At 47.1% G+C, this 13,954-nt stretch overlaps 1 protein-coding gene across 1 annotated transcript in view; it reads left to right on the top strand.

The window, feature by feature from the left end:
* The first annotated feature begins 2,272 nt into the window (after positions 1-2,272).
* Positions 2,273-13,954, top strand: part of STXBP6 (syntaxin binding protein 6) — a 254,800-nt gene continuing 243,118 nt past the window's right edge. Inside the window, exon 1 of the mRNA XM_046009573.1 lies at positions 2,273-2,659. The gene's annotated coding sequence lies outside the window, so the exon portion shown is untranslated. The remainder of the gene's footprint in view (positions 2,660-13,954) is intronic.

Here is a 13,954-nt window from a genome sequence, read left to right as displayed (position 1 = left end):
AATAATTCTTAGGATCTGTGGGTGGTAGAACAGAAGATTTGGATGATATACATTGCTATATATTCTGCAAATATTTGTAACTACCTGTTATGTCATAGGTCCAGGGCTAGGTATTTCTGCCTTTCCATAACTTCTGGAAGGCTTCTTGTGTAAACACCCAAGCATTTTTTTTTTTTTTTTTGAGATTTCTGCATGCTTAAAATGCTTTCCCATAGACAGTGGTGGTTTGTTTTCCATGAATGTAGCAACCAAGGAACTCACCTGCTGTGACAGTGATCCAGGGCAGAGAGATAAGTCCCAGGTGTCTCATTAAGGCAAAGACTGCATTGATGACCTGCAGGTGAGAGAGAGGGTAGCCATACAAAGTGTGGGGGTCATTTTGAATGACTTGCTGTAGAGATGAGTACAGAGATACCTTAATTCACAAAATTGTTAAATTACCCAAAAGCTGATTCCAAATATTTGTCAACAGAATCCCACACACACTAAAAGAGCTTGTTTAAATCAAAGAAGCTTCCTGCTTAGGACAACTTTTATAAAGCCACAGAACTTCTTCATTTAAATTCTATTTCATATAGATATGTAGGTAAGAATAATGCCTTATATTTGCTTAAACTATCAGTTTTCAAAGCCCTTAGGCATACCTTATTTCTGAATCCTCACAAAAAACGTTCTAAGAATTGCCCAACAATTTAACACACAAGGAAAAGGCAGCTTAGAACTGGAATCTCTTGCCCATGGAAACCTGGTAGGAAATGGCTAAGGTTTAAACCAGGACCTGGGAGTCCTACCCTCAGGCACTCAGCTAGCCCCACCACAGGCCTCTCCAATTATGAGCAAACTACATGTGACTTTGTTAGGGAAATGGGTCGGATTTTCACAAGACCACTGCCATGAATGTGCCCCAGCTGCCCCATTTCCCCTATTCTTCCCCTCCAGACCACCTTCCTGGATCTGTAGCAGCCCATCTTCCTAGAGTTGGGTCCGGATTACGTCGCTGTCTTCTCCCAGTATCTTTGCTAACAACTGGTTGAAGTTCAGGCTCCACAAACTGGCAGTCAAGTGCTCTGCCCCATTGCTCCAACCCCCTTTCCCATTTCAGTATACTATTTCTTGCCCCTTACACTCCAACTAAGCATACCAGTAACACCACATAGCACCCCCAGGACACAGGCTAGGGTGAGGTTTGCCACAAAACTCAAGGGGATGTCAAGGAACTCAGAAACCAGTACAAATATTTTGATGCATTGTTTTAAAAATTAATGCAAACAATGCATGATGAAAAATATCAAAATTTCAAAAAAAAGACAGGGTCGGCATTACTGGTTTTTCCTTTTTCTTCAGACTCCAAAATGCCTCTGCTGTGCACTGTTAACTGATCTTGCAGTGACTTCTCCCTTGGGTACTTTTTTTAATGATATTGCCCCAAAGTTAGTTCTCATTACCCCTTTCCACACCAGTAACTTCTATTCTTCAATACCCCAGCATTTATCTGTAGCCCTCTTCTGTTTTGAAAACCCATTTCCCTTAGTAACTGGTAGGACTTTGACAGCCATCTGAATCATCTTGGATCCCTTCCAGTGCCTTCTAAACCACAGTCCGCACTAGGCACCTCTTTGCTTAAAAAAAAAAAAAAAAAAAGCAGAAATCACAATCCTCACATTAGTTTTCTGTGGGGCCAAACAGGGAAGGGACCCAGATATATTTTGTTTGGTCCAGTGTTAAAAACAAACAAAAAAACTGCACTTGTTATCAAGATGTAAAAAATCAGGATGTTTTCCATGAGGAAAAATCGAACTCTCTGCCATTTCTTGAAGAATCAGAAAATTTAGCAAAGGTGGGCCTGAATTCTTCCATTACCGCCCTGGGAGTTTGTGACAGAGTGTGCCTTTAGAGCCCTCTCCACTGCTTCGCGTCCTAGCCAGCTCACTTATTTGGATTACCTGCCAGGCCCCGTCGTTAGCTCTTTGGGTCAGCGATCCCAGGCTTGAGTGCACTGGATAAAACCCATGTGCGGGCCCAGCACTAACAGCCCACTCTACTGTTAGAATAAATACTTCCTTGTCGTCCTTTCAGAGTCTTGCAGAGTGACTCACAGAAGCAGCTTACCTTTCCAGCCCACAAACTTCTCACAACCCGTGAAACTTGGCATTGCCTTCCACACACCGTTTTTTTATCCTCCCTTGGCCCTTTGCTCCAGGGCCCCCTCCGCGGCACTGTCTCGTCCCTCTCTCCCCTAGCTCCACGTCTGCAGTCCCGAGCCCGGGGCGGCTCCCCGGCCCCCAGCCGCAGCTCTCTGCCCCGGGCCAGGGCGCTCCGGCTCGCCCAGGGCGGCACTGGGCATGCTCAGAGGCGGCCGCGGGGGCAGATTTGCTTCGCAGGCGCTCGCACTCGGTGGCGGGCGGGCGCGCGGCTGCAGCTGGAGCTCCAGCGCCCGGAGTTGGAGTTGCCGGGAGTTTCCCCCCCTCAACCCCTCCCTCTTGGCGCGCGGCAGCGGGAGCCGGCGCGGGAGCCGCGAGCGGGGGCGAGCCAGCGCCCGGGCCGGCCGAGCCTTGTCCGGAGCCCGGAGCCCCGTGCGGGGCAGCCCCCGGGGAGGAGCCTCGCCGGCTGGGACGCGTGCCGCACACTGGTACTGCCCCGGCACCAGCCGGGCTGCACGGTAGGGCCAGGGTGTGGGGCACCGGGCGGGAGAGGCAGAGGCCAGGCCGGGGTTGGGGGTGGGGGGGGGATGCGGCTGCAGTAGCCGCGGCGGTCGGGGCACCCCGAGCTCGGTCCGATGCGGGCGGCCGGGGCAGGGACCCCACTGCGGGGCCCTGGGAGTAGGGAGGCGCCCAGAGAGATGCGTTCAAGTTGGCGGGCGGCGGGAGAGGGGGTTGCGCGCCCAGGCGCAGCTGCTTTGTGCGCGCAGTGAGGGACTCGCTCCCTGGTTCTCCCCAGACCTGGGACCCAGTGTGAGGGGAGGATTAGGCAAGCCGCGGAGCGAAGCGGTTTCCTCCGAGAAAGTTGAGGATGGAGCCCTTCTTTCCGCACTGTCCTCGCGGTAGGATGAGTCCCGAGGGTGCCGCCCCGAGACCCTGGTGTGGAGGAGCCGAGTGGGTCGCTGCGCCCCTGGCCTGAGTTCCTTCACCCCTGGCTGAAATTCGCGATTCACCAGATCTCTTCCGTGGGGTCTTCTAGGAAAATCATTCCTGCCAAAAGTGAGATAGCCTGTCCGGGCGGCACTGCTCCCTACCTCCAGATTCTGTAGCTGGGCACTGCCCCTTCCCCAACCTCCGACGTGGTCAGGGGCGCCCGGTTCCGATTTAGCGCGGGTAGCGCGGGACGGAATCGAGCCCCACACACATGGGGCAACATGGCTGGGGTAGGCGGATGGTACAGTTTTTCCTCCAGCCTTTCCTCAGGTTTACAGCACCCCGCCAATCCCACCCTGCTCATCTTCGCAGAGGACAGGACTTAAAGGAAAGGACCAGATGGAGGGTTTGAGTTGACATTCTGATCCTTAGGAGAGGGTGCCTGGATTTATCTGCCTTGGGCTCTGGCCCCAGGACTTCATAACGAATCCTCCCTTTAATTATTTTTCTCAGGGACTGGGTGGGAAAGAACAGGGCCAGTGGGTCCACCAGAATGTCCGCCTCATTCCACAGGCTCCTAACATCGCGTTGCAGGCCACCCCAAGACCCTGGAACTGGCATTGTGCAGGTTGCTGGGGTGTGGAGGATGCTGCCGGTTTCTTCTAGCCCCACTTTTTTCACTTCTTGTTTTGAGTTTTGGGGTTTTGCCCGCACACGAGTCAGAGCTGTGCTGTCATAACCCCCGGGGTGGCGGGGGGGGGGGGGGTTGGGAGGGGGGAGTGGTGGTGGAGGAGCTTCAGCCAGGCAGTGAGACGCTTTTCGCCTCAGAGGCTGCTAGTGGGAATTGGTCCAGAAATGATTATGCGGGCTAGAAATATGCCTCTCTCTCTCTTTCCCTCTCCCTCCTTTTTTTCTTTTTTGGCTGAACACCTTGGCTGTTGGGTTTGTGTGTTAGGTTCTTAAAGGGGCACCCACACACTGCTCGGGTGCTGTGTTTTAGGGGCTCATTGTTTCTGCTGCATGTTTTTCTTTTTGCCTTTTCCCTGGGGTTAATCTGCTTTGGGGTGGATTTCCAGCTGTGGGACTCACATGGTGTGGGTATACAGGTTCTAGAGTCCGACCTGAGGTCAAGTTTTGGCTTGACAGCTGATGACTGTGCTAATAGACAAGTAGCCACTCTGACCTTCAGTTTCCTCTTCTATCAAATGGGGACGCTAGGGGCTTTCTCTCCTTTCATTGCAGGATTGTTGTGAGACTTGGGTGAGATAATGGAAATGAAAGTTCAAAGAAAACTTGAAAGCACCATTCAGATCTTACTGTGTCTGTGCTCTTTACTCAGTTTTTTCTGAATTAATGAATACTTTTAATTATAATAAGACACCTAAGCCTTCTCCCCTCTACCCACTCCTCACTGAGACGCTTAGTTGCTCAGGTCTTTGGAAATAGCTGTTTATCCTTTTTTTTTCTTTTCCTAAAATTCACCTCTCTTGATTTTAAGAGTTGAGGTTGAGCCCTCATATTTATCTGAGGAAAGAAGCCTGGTGAAGATTAGGAGATCTCCAGGGTTGCCTTATCAATGTTCGGAGTCCTGGGCGCCAAAATTGTCATATCAGCTAGACCCCTATGAAGACAATTAAGGTTGATGAGTCAGCAGACCCTGGGCTGGAGCTCTGACTTGGCCTCCAACAGTGACCTTGAGCTAAGGGCTTAACCCTCATCAGTCTGAGATTAAGAGCCAATAGTCATCAAAGACAAGAATGGGTGGGATTTCCTCTTACTGGGCTAATAAGGGTTTAATCCGGCTCCTGAGCCTCCCAGGTGCTGCATCTTCATTAATCCTAGAACAGGGGTTCTTAATCGTGAGCATCAGAGTCAACTGGAGGGCTTGTTGAAACAAAGTGGTGGGCTGCACTGCTAGAGTCTCTGATTCTCTAGGTCTAGCCTGGAGGAAAGGGCGCCCAAGAATTTTTATCTCCGGCTAGTTCCAGATGATGCCAGTGCTGCTAGTCCAAGGACCATGCGAACAGAATCACTGACTTACGGCAGGGAGGTATGTGTGCATGAGAGAGAAAAAGAGAGAGGTGAGGTTTGTTCTGAAATGCGATTATTTTAATACTTCACATACAGAGCTAGGGTGTTTTAGGAACTTACCTAAAGCATTTTGTATTTCCAGTACCTATGTCACTTCCGATGGTCCAGTTTTTAATAATCTTGATTGCTCTTCAAATGAATGACTCTTACCCACATAGGAAGATAGGATTTCCCCCTTCTTTTTCACACTGTAAAATACTCAGCCTCTGGTTTCTAGGTGACTCCTGAGTGGACTGAGAGTGGTGACCCTGCTATTGATAAGTCCTTTCTTTTTTTTTTTTTTTTTTTTAAAGATTTTATTTATTTATTTGACAGAGAGAGAGATCACAAGTAGGTAGAGAGGCAGGCAGAGAGAGGAGGAAGCAGGCTCCCTGCGGAGCAGAGAGCCCGACGCGGGGCTCGATCCCAGGACCCTGAGATCATGACCTGAGCCGAAGGCAGCGGCTTAATCCACTGAGCCACCCAGGCGCCCCGATAAGTCCTTTCTTATCTCAGACATTTGTGCGGGGGGTGGGGTAATAAAGTTATGGCAACTTGAACCTTAAGATTGGAAACCAGGTCGAATAGCTATAAGCAAGTGTTTAAAACAAAACAAAACCAAAAAAACCCCTGGCAATGTGCTGCCTTCTCTGAACGGACAGCTTACCCAGAACTGGGGGGTGGGGGAGAGAAGGTGAAGTATACTTTGTGACAGATGTTCTGTGGTGGTCAAACCTGGCAAAGGCCTTCCCTTCCTCTGTCAATGGTGGTGTCAGAGGTGAATGAGATCCTCTCTCACTCTTGAGGGGAAGGAAGGCTGACTTCCGGGGGCAGCTGTGCAGTATATCAGCCTCTCTGTATCATTTTGCTAATAATCAAGGACTGTTTGCGCACAACCCAATCTTAAGCTTTTCTTGCCCCCCCAAGCTAGGGTGCTGGGCTGAGAGCCCACCATGACTAGTTGCGGCCTTGAACCTTAACTGCTTTGTATCAGAGAGGCCTTGGAAGGGAGCCTGCTGGCGTTGGGCGGACCCCTGAGATGACATCCTAAAGAAAGAATAAGGTTTATGTAGCACCCAAGTGACTAGTTGTAAGAGGAGATCAGAACTTTAATGAGTTCTTGTGTTGCCTTGCCAAATGGAATCCCAGCTGACCACAGGCTTTATCTTAGCCTTCCATTTGTGCTTTGTTTTAGTTTTAAGATGATTAGCACTAGAGAGACCTATCAGTAAAATCAGAAACCTATTCAAAAACTCAAGTGTACCATTTAGTGTTTTAGTAGATAAAACTGCAAGGCCCATGCCTGTCTTCCTGATGGTAATCAGCACACAGTGAAGAAACACCTTCCGGTTGTAATTCTTCAGATTCACTAGCTAATTTAAATGGTTTCTCCTACTTAACATGAGTAGGGAACATTTCTATTTTAAAATTCTTTCCCATAACTTGATGTTTATATTTTGGGTGTTACCCCTATTTTTCACTGCTAGGATTTTTTTTTCTAGTGTGGGGGAGGCTTCTTTCCTTATCTCTGTCGTTAGCTTTTCTTAGCACGTGACCACTTTGTATCTTCACTCCTTTGGATTAGTCTGTTGTGAGACGGGTAGTTCTCTTTGGTCTTTGGACGGTTCTGGGTCGTAAAGAGTCACAACCCATTCCTGGAATACTGTTCTCCACAACCCTCTGAGAGCATGCTTAAACTAAAACCCGGGTTGCATGATACTAGCTCAATTCTAAAATACACCCCCCCCCACATTATATCATTTTTCATTTTCAGAAATCTGGATGGGTCTTGAAAACTATGAACACTTTTAATGTATGTTTTTTTCTTTTTCTGTAAACCAACATGGAAATAGAGGGACTTCCAATTGACAATATTCTAAAACAAAGCAAATTTGGTTCCTTACAGGGTAGAAAATATGGTTTCTATTCCGTGCTGTCCACCTGATAGAATTAAGCAGCAATTGAATTAGCTCAGCAGTTTCTGGAGTACATCAGAAGAATCCTATTGGGGTGGCCATTAATAGGTATGCTCTTGAAAAGGGCAGATCAATTTGGAAGCGCTGCCTGTTATTTTTCCCTCTTAGAGATTCTCAACATGTACATCATATCAAAGTCTCTGAAAAGTACCAGAGTTAACAGCCTCAACAACATCTTGGTTGTATTTATTCAATTAAACATTTCCCAAAATGCAATGTTTTTGAGGTTATGTGTGGATCTTCTAATACTCCATTACCACATGAGTACATCCCAACAATCCTAACATGCTAATTAACATCAGCTATGGGTGGGCTGGTTTCACCCAGTTTCCATGGTGGGGATAAACTGTGAAAATGTAAATGATGGGTGGTTGTACTTCTTTAGAGAAAAGAAGGGGCGTTTTAGGTTGGTGGCATAATGGAGCAGGAGTATGAAGGATTATACTTGTGCCTGCATGTCAGTAATTTTCAGAGCACACAGGAAAAGGATCATGCCTCGCACAGGGTAAGACTGAGTGAGTCTGTGTTGTTGGTCAAAGAACCTGCTGTTCTTTCTCGATTCTTTGAATTCACTGAAGTAGCCATGAGTTCTGGTGACCACAGAAGAGCTACTTGTGGAGAAAGAGGAGGGGGGCCCAACACTCAGGTTAAAAACAAGGAAGGGTACATGAGACACAAAGAGAATCAGTGTTTCCAGGCCTTTAGAGGACAGTGGGTCCAAGTACAGAGGGAAGTCCAACTGAAGAGTCTTGGGTATTTGGAAGAAGAGCTTTCCAGGAAGAGAGGGTGTGCCTGGCGTTTCAAAAAATAGCATGAAGGAAGAAGTCTTACCACTCAGCGATTCAAAAGGCAACCCAATTTTAAAATGGACAATGGCCTTAAATAGACATTTCTTTTTTTTTTTTAAGATTTTATTTATTCATGTGACAGAGATGGAGAGAGAGAGCACAAGCAGGGGGAGAGGCAGAGGGAGAGGGAGAAGCAGACTCCCCACTGAGTTAGGAGCCCGACATGGGGCTCAATCCCAGGACCTGCAGATCATGACCTGAGCCGAAAGCAGAAGCTTAACCATCTGAGCCACCCAGGCATCCCTTAAATAGACATTTCTTTAAAGAAGATACACAAATGGCAATAAGTGAATGAAAAGATACTCGAAACCATTAGTCGTTAGGGAAATACAAATCAAAACCATGTAGTACCTCACACATCAGGATGGCTGTTATTAAAAAGACATAGAAGACCAATTGTTGGTGAGGATGTGGAGAAATGGGACCCTTGTACTTTCCATTGGTGCTGGGAATGTACAATAGTGTAGCCATTTTGGAAAACAGGCAGTTCCTCAACCGATACACAGAGGTACCCAAGCACCAGTTTCACTCCTGGGCATATATCCAAGAAACAGAACAGAAAATATGTTCACGTAAACACCTGGACAGAAATGTTCACAACAGCATTATAATCAAAAAGCAGAAACAGCCCAAATGCCCACCAGTTGATGAATGGATAAACAAAGTGTGGGGTATCCATATGATGGAATACAGTTTAGCTATACAAAGGAATGCAGTTTGATTCGGGCTACAGGGATGAACCTTGAAAACATGCTATGTGAAAGAAGCCAGACCCAAACGGCCCTATGGTGTATGATTCCATTTGTATGAAATGTCCAGAATAGGCAAATCCGTAGTGACAGAATGTGCATTAGTGGTCTCCAGGGGCTGGGGAGATGGGGAGAATAGGGAGTGATTATTGGTGGGTACAGCTTTCTTTTTGAGGTGATGAAGAATGTTCTGGAATCAGTGGTGATGATTACATAACTTTGTGAATACAAACTATTGAGTTGGATTCTCTAAAACGGTGAGTTTTATGAGGTATGAATTCTATCAGGATAAAAAGGCAAGAAGGCTGGAACAAAAAGAAAATAGTAAGAAAAAAAGTGGTCAGGGGCACCTGGGTGGCTCTGTGGATTAAGCTGCTGCCTTCGGCTCAGGTCATGATCTCAGGGTCCTGGGATCGAGCCCCGCATCAGGCTCTCTGCTCCGTGGGGAACCTGCTTCCTCCTCTCTCTCTGCCTGCCTCTCTGCCTACTTGTGATCTCTCTCTCTGTCAAATAAATAAAATCTTTAAAAAAAAAAAAAAGAAAGAAAAAAAGTGGTCAGAGAGCTCTACAACTCTAGCGTATTCATTTCAGGCCAGATTTTCTTTTTGGGGAAAAGAAAATATCTAGATGATTCCTTTGTCCTTGCTGTCTTTGGTTCTTCTAGGGTTTTCCTGTTACTTTATGATCCAAATCCTTCTCCTGAATTAAAGGCGCTTTGCTCCAAGTGGCTCCTGAGTCAGTGAGATAGGTTTTGTGGCATGAGCCTTGGGATCATCAGATTGGAGTATGTTTCTGGACTTCCCTCCAGAGACGAATTCCATATGTGGGCTTCCTTGCTGTGACCCACCAAAGGGCAATAGGCTCTTCTGACTGGCAGCTTACGTTTAGCTCCTCCCTTAAGATTTGACTGTGATAGATGTCTTAGTGTCATCTTCCAGTTTGTTTATGGAGGCCTGTCAAGACTGCCCTTAAAAAAAATCTGTCTGGGGGGGCACCTGGGTGGCTCAGTGGATTAGGCCGCTGCCTTCGGCTCAGGTCATGATCTCAGGGTCCTGGGATCTAGCCCCGCATCGGGCTCTCTGCTCCGCAGGGAGCCTGCTTCCTCCTCTCTCTCTGCCTGCCTCTCTACCTACTTGTGATCTCTCTCTCTGTCAAATAAATAAATAAAATCTTTAAAAAAAAAAAAAAAAAAATCTGTCTGGGGACACCTGGGTGGCTCAGTTGGTTAAGCGGCTGCCTTCGGCTCAGGTCATGATCCTAGCGTCCTGGGATTGAGTCCCATATCGGGCTCCTTGCTCGGCAGGGAGCCTGCTTCTCCCTCTGCCTCTGCCTGCCTCTCTGCCTACTTGTGATCTTTCTCTCTGTGTCTCTCTCTCTCTGACAAATAAATAAATAAAATCTTAAAAAAAACAAAACAAAACTCTGAAGCAGAGTTCAGGTGCCACTTGGCATTACACAAGCATCAGTGTGTTTGGATCCAAGAGTCATGATACTACAAGAGTTTTTAACTCCACTGGAGCTGAGGCTGCCATCCCCCTGGAAGAGATGTTTCTTCTCTCTTCTGCGCTGTAGCATAGCTGGGCTTCTTAAACTCATGGGCAGAAACACCCTGGGGATCTTGTTAAAGTGCTGAGTTTGATTCAGTAGTCTGGGGCTTGGGGCCTGAGATCCTGCCGTTAGAACAAGCTCCCACTACGTGCTTGCTGCTGGTCCGTGATCACTCTGAGTAGAAGCCAGTGCAGTGTGGAGCAGATGGCCTTGGACTAAAGCAGAGCTAAGTAGCTCTGAGTAGTGGCTCTGCTGCTAATTTACTTGGGGGAACTTGGGTGAGGTAAGTCACATCTGAGCTACAACTTTCTTCTCTGTAACATCAGACTAAGACCTAACTCACAGAAAGGTGCCTAACCTAATAGGCCTGGAATGCTGCCTCTTTGCCTTCTCCTTCTGTAAAGGGCTAAGAATTCCATGGTCAGGACTAAGGGAAAGAAATATGTGAAAGAAAGCCAAGGGCTTCACAGGGGTTTTGGATTTGCATGGATGGGGTTAGGGTGGGGAGAGGATGTAGTAGATGAAGCATGAAACCTGGTCCTCACGATCTGAAACCTGATTGGTTTTCAAATTACCATAGCTTTGGTAAAGTCACTGTGCTAGTCTCAGCTGAGTCCGGATAACTTTTAGGTGTCGGGTCTTTACTTGGCTTTGATGGACTTGATTTTTCCTTTTTTTTTTTTTTTAAGATTTTATTTCTTTGAGAGAGAGCGCACAAGTATTTTATTTTTTAAAAGATTTTATTTATTTGAGAGAGTGAGCACAAATAGGGGAAGTGGCAGAGGGAGCTGAGCAGGGAGCCAACTGCAGGGCTTGATCCCAGGACCCTGAGATCATGATATGAGCCGAAGGCAGATGCTTAACCAACTGAGCCACCCAGGGACCCCAGAGTTGGTTTCTTTTTGACCAGAAGGTCATCTCTGAGCTGCTCAGTTGGTGGTCTCTGCTCATCCCTGCCTGGCTGCCTACTCCCTCCCTTAGTGACATTTATCTCTTTCCCAGACAGGAAATAAAGGGAGCTAAAATGCAAACCGCTGGACTTCATGAACAGCATGGATGAAAGTTTCTGGGGATGAGGGTGAAAGTATTTGTTTCATTATCGACTTTAGAAAATCTGGGAGTTTTGTTAATTTGCTTTCCATGAATCTGTTAACTCTGGGAAGGTTGGATTGAATTAGGTTAATGGGGAACAAGGGATGAGGAAGAAGTGGGAGCTAAATCTTGGCACTGGTTGTGATTTTCCAACCTGGAGCCTGTTTTGCTTGCCCACCGGATCTCCATTTCCCTGCCAGCCTGGCTCATGGAGCTGGTTTTGAGGCTGGCGTGAATAGCCCCTGTGAGAGTGGTCTGGGCTCTAAGAGGGCACACCAGCACTCCCCAGGGCTGGCTGAGGTAGCGGCACCTGCGTAGGGTTACACAAGGTGAGTCGACGTTTGTTAACTTTTGTCTCTATCTCCTTTATCCTCATTTGAAGGGAGAGGAAATAAGAGATTGTGTTTACACTTCAGTGAAGTGGACAGAGCCTTTTCACTTTCTGCTGGAGAGACAAAATAGACACAAGTATTTCCTAAGGTTTTAACAAAACCCCAAGAGCAGTAAGTCAAACTAATTTCCAAGCCTTCACAGCCCAAAATTCCTTGCTTTCCTAAGGACGGCGATGTCACCCTGTGAGGCCCAGTTTCACCCTCTTGTTTATTTGGCGGATGGGCCCGTGTGGCTCTTTCATGCCCGATTTTGAAGAGAACGAGATTATTCACTTAGTTATGGTGCTGGGGCTGGGCATTTAACCTGATGTTGCACCAACATCAAGAATCAAAGATAAGATTCCGGATGAAGCCCAACACACTAGGCCTCACTGGCACTTACAGTCCTTCCAGAAGGTGGAGAAGGAGTGTTGCTGGGAAGTGGGAAAGATCGGATTTTGGAGGCGAGTGAGTGTGTGCTCTAATCTCCTCGCCGCTCATGACCACTGTGCATAAGGAAGCTTGGCCAGAGAGGGTCTGCCTCACCCGACTCTTTATTTTGAGACTGCCGGGAAAATGTCACCTCACACAGGGTCAGGTGAAAGCCAGCGGTATCTAGTGGCTGAGAAGTTAATATTATTCTTGAAGTGATTAATCTACCCTATCATTAAGTCACAATAAGGAAGCGGTCCTGCTGCTGAGAAGGAACGAGGTATATAAAGCTGGGGGTTCCTGAAGGAAGGCCTTTTCAAATTAAATCCTTGTGCAACTATAACAGTAGTTAAAAACAAAAAACATCTGGCCCTGCAGGTAAAAATTTGGTGCTTATCAAAAGAGCTCAATGGTCGTAAAATGGACACACTTCCAAGTTCATCCACACTGCCAACCACACAGCCACTGATTTTTAAAAATGGGACAGGGAGTCCTGAATTTAGGCACCTGGTTTTGGAATAGCCCTTGTTCTCTAGCCCCACTGGGCTGTGAATGCCTCCCAAGGCTGGGATCTTCATTTTTGTGTCCCCGAGGCCTAGCATGTCTGACATATAGGGGAGAATCAATAAAAATAGACTGAGCTGGGCAACTGCTTTCTTCTGGGATTCACCTCCACTGTGCCATCCATTAGTTTTTCTGTCAGTCTCTTACTTTTCGTATTTAACATTTCCCTGGAGATTGTGATGTGCTAACGTAGAACACAATTCTAAGCACTTCACAAATACTGATTCTGCTTGTCTGTATGACCCACCCTCAGACTCAGGTAGTGCTGGGTACTTCCCCTTACTTTCCAGTTGGAGGGTGCGTAGCATTTCCAGTATGAGCTGAAAAGCACTGTTTGTGATGGAAAGGCTATTGCAGAGCAGTTCATGATACAGCTGTGCAAACGGAAAGTCTACTAACTCATGTTGGCATTGACAGGTCATTTCATAAATAAAGAACCTACACTACCACCCTAAAACTCTTGAAGCCTCTCTCCACCCCCCGCCACCCAGAGCTCCTCAAAATTTCCCTGATTCTCCTCAGGTTCTCCTGCTTCTCAATGGCATCTGCTGTAGGATGTGATGATGTCCTGCCAGTTTGTGGTCTGCAGAGTGTCATCATTAGATTTTATCTGAGACTCATCATTACCCAGCTGGTTTCTCTAGATGAGAGCAGTGAGGCCCAGGGAGTCAAACTCCCTCTGAGTCCCTGGCCCCCCGGGTCAGGGCGGGGAGCAGGCACAGGTGGGAGCAGGACCCAGTGCCTCTTGCTGTTCTCACTAGGCCTGAGTGCTGACATACATTTACACTAAGGGACAGTTGAATGGGTTTGCCCTGTTTGGCACTGCACAGGAGGAGGCATTTAGATGGGTTTGTTTTTTAAAAAAAAAAAAAAAAAAATTTTTTTTTTTGGAAACTTAACATAAACACAGAAACAAGGTCAGGTTACATGGGTCCAGTATAGGGAATTTCCGCTCCATAAGCACATCCATTTAGTCTTAACACACATGAAGAAAGAGAGAGCTGCTAGCACTCCAGAAACTCTCCTTGGACTGGCTAGTAGCCTTCCTCTCTGTGGTAGCCACTGTCCTGACTTCTAACACTAAGGATCACCTTTGCCAATTTTTGAGTTTCGTCTGCGTACAGTCCTCCTTTTGTATTCTTTTGTGTCTGACTTCTTTCAGTGTTGTGAGAGTCATCGCTATTGCTCATGGAGCAGAAGCTGGACTGGATTCTCTTGTATTAATATACCACA

The sequence above is a fragment of the Meles meles genome, chromosome 6, assembly GCF_922984935.1.
Source record: "Meles meles chromosome 6, mMelMel3.1 paternal haplotype, whole genome shotgun sequence".
Taxonomy (NCBI): Eukaryota; Metazoa; Chordata; class Mammalia; order Carnivora; family Mustelidae; genus Meles; species Meles meles.
This window is presented reverse-complemented; position numbering and strand designations above follow the sequence as displayed.